Genomic DNA, 3,074 nt, shown 5'->3' on the forward strand with positions numbered 1-3,074 from the left:
AGAAAAAAGTAAAGAAAGCTTTATGTTTTGAAAAGAAATGTTAAATTTTAATACTGATTTACTTCAACATCTTTACCACTGAGCTTGAGAAAAGATTTGAACTGCTCGTATGCCTTTTCATTTCACACTGAATTTATAGGAAGTTTCCAAATAATAACGGTCAACTTGGCAAGAATAAATATAGACCAAATGGTGTAATCCCCACAAGGAAGCATAATTCTCTTATGAAGTATTTACAATAGCAAGCTTGGAAATCCAACAATAGGTTATATTGTTAATAGGTTGTTTATAGCATCTTTTATTGACTGATTCATTCTTAATGGTAACAGATTTAGTCACCTAACATTCTTCATGTGGCAGGCAGTTTGATGTCCACTGTTGCTTTCAGAATCCTCTCAGGTAGCAGAAAGTATCGTTCTGACATAAATCAATAAATAGGACATAAATAGGACCTTGCAAAGTTCAGAAGTTCCCTGAAATGTAGCTGAACTTTCTGATGCTCCCTTCCTGTGACCCTCCAATAACCCTTATCTCCCCTGCCTTCATGACCCTTTAATGTTTCCCTGGCTCTCCATTCCCTTCATCCTCCTAAAGAGCTTGGCTACTTCCCAACTTGGATTCATCCAATAGGCCACCCTCCTTGGAAACTCTCCCAGTCTTTGAAAGGGCCTTGCAATAGTGTAGCCTCAATGCTAGTTTGCAAATTTAAATTTCACATGCGGTTGAACCAGTCACCTAACCAAATCACATCCACAACCTGGTCAAAACTGGCAAACTCCTGCAGTGGGAAGTTGTGGTACAAAGTCATCAGCCTTCTGTAAAGTTAAGATCAGAAAGTCTAGTCCTTCTATAAGGAAAACAAGGGGAAGGCTTTGGGATTTGTTGTACAAATAGCTTTTGTAATACTTTCTACACAGCAAAGTCTTTTTGCATTAAGGGAGTGCTGCTGGTGGGGGCAAAAATTATTTCTTTAAAATGGCATAGCACCAGTGTGAAGCTAGCTGCCCGAGTATCATTAATTGCTACTGTGCAAACTGCTTGTAACCTTTGTTTCTAAGTTTGTAGTATTTTATTCCACTAGATATTTCACAATTATACATTGTGTATGAGTCAGACAATTTTTTTTTTTTTATATCTGAAATAAAAATTCCAGTGCTACAGTTTTATATATCCTTTAACATACATTATATGCTTATCTGGTAGCTTCAGACATGAGAGGATGCTGTAGTCTTGTACTTTACTATATTTTTCCACAGACAGCAGTTATCTAATAGAGTTTTAGAGGAAGTGTTAACTTTGAGTGCTAAGTATAATGTCCCTCAAGAATTTTATTTTTAACAACTAACTGCAATGCACTTGATTGCAGAGATTTGTTCCAGGACAAATCACATATTGGCTCTGATATTCTTCACATCTTCCAATTTGCATACAAACAAATCTGAGTTTCACAGGAGATTTTGTAAAATGAGAAAGTGTCACAGGTGTCCCTGGAATATACAACTTTCTGAATATTTAAGCAAGCAGTGTGAATGCAGCAATGTAAACATCTCTGTGTGCCTGGCAAGAAAATGACTAATCGTGTAAACCGGTGACAACTTATTTTTTCACTATTGCCCATGTCCTTAAGATATCCCCTAGAATATCTATGAGAGACTAGAATCAACTCAGTGCTTCTCAGTGGCAAAGGCAAAGTTTAGGTTTGTTAGCTCAAGGGTGAGACAAAACTGTGCCCTCACCTTTGGGAGTAGTAAAATTCATCCCTTGGGTTTAAAGGTGGGAGTGATAAGGGTGGAAAGGCTGCTGAGTGAGACCAAAGTCTCCCATGGTGACATGACGAAAGAACGGTTCAGAGCAGATCCATGTTGGTTGGTGACAGCAGAGAAAGTGAGATCTCTGGGTAGATAAGTTTGGGAGTTAGGAACTCCCTGAAAGTTTGGAAGGGTTGAGATAAAGTTTGGAATATTTGGTAAGGACAAGGTGACTTTTAAGTCGAAGAAAGAGCTGCCAACCCCAGAACAGTGGCCATTACACCTTGCCCCTGTCCTTGGGGGCAAAATAAGCAATAATTGGCTCTGTCTCCTATTACAGATGATGTAGACAATGGTGACCTTGCTGTCCTTGGCCGTTGCCTGTCTATGCAACCTCTTGCTTGTTTATAACTAAAGCTAACCTGCCAGTAAATTTTGTATTCTTGCAATAAAACAACAGCCTCAACTGTAACATGCTTACAGACTGATTCATTTTCTGATCCTCGGAGGACTAGCATAAAAGATTGTGTTGTATCACTTAAATGTTAATTTCCCACAGAGACAAAGTTGTCTGTATACAGGGATCAACTGCAAATTGGAAAACTGAAATAAGTTTAGTACTTCTTGGGACTAAACAAACACAGTGCCCTTAACTTCTCCTCACATGGCATATGCTTCAGCCCCCAAAGCATCTCAGTAGCCCTTGTTGATAAATTTGCTTCTTTTTATTAATATCTCCCCTGTACTGGGAGAGGCCAGACTGGTCACAGAGTCTGAGATACCACCGCACAAGTGCTGAGTAGAGGGGTGTAATAATTTCCTTCAACCTACAGACTGGGAATGTTTTTCTTGCTAACTACCCCTTTGGAGACTGGACATTAACATCCCTCTACTAAGGGACTTATTTTCATTTTTCTTAAGATGGGGAAATTATGTTTAACTATCAACATAAATGGCTTAGAAATTAAAGACTGTGTCAGAAATACCAGTTCTGTCAATAACTGAAAATAAAGCATATTGATTTTACTCGAAAACACATGTATTTCAGCAGCTTCAGTTAGTGCAAACTCATCTCCTTTCATGTCCTTCATGACTTTACCCCCTTTGAGACTAGAATTTCAGATCTACATTGTTCAGCTGATCATTAGGGGTAGGATATATTTGATGTTATTTGTCTGCTATTTAAAAATATAACTAAGTAGTAAGGTAAACTGAACCTTGTGATAAGCCACTGGTTGGTAACCTTCGCAAAAGAGATAGTGTTTATTAATATGTACTGATTTAATTTGTTTCAGGTTCATGTAAAACCAAAAGGCAAAACTCAAA

Source organism: Charadrius vociferus, unplaced genomic scaffold, assembly GCF_000708025.1.
Source record: "Charadrius vociferus isolate BGI_N301 unplaced genomic scaffold, ASM70802v2 scaffold158, whole genome shotgun sequence".
In the NCBI taxonomy this organism is placed as follows: Eukaryota; Metazoa; Chordata; class Aves; order Charadriiformes; family Charadriidae; genus Charadrius; species Charadrius vociferus.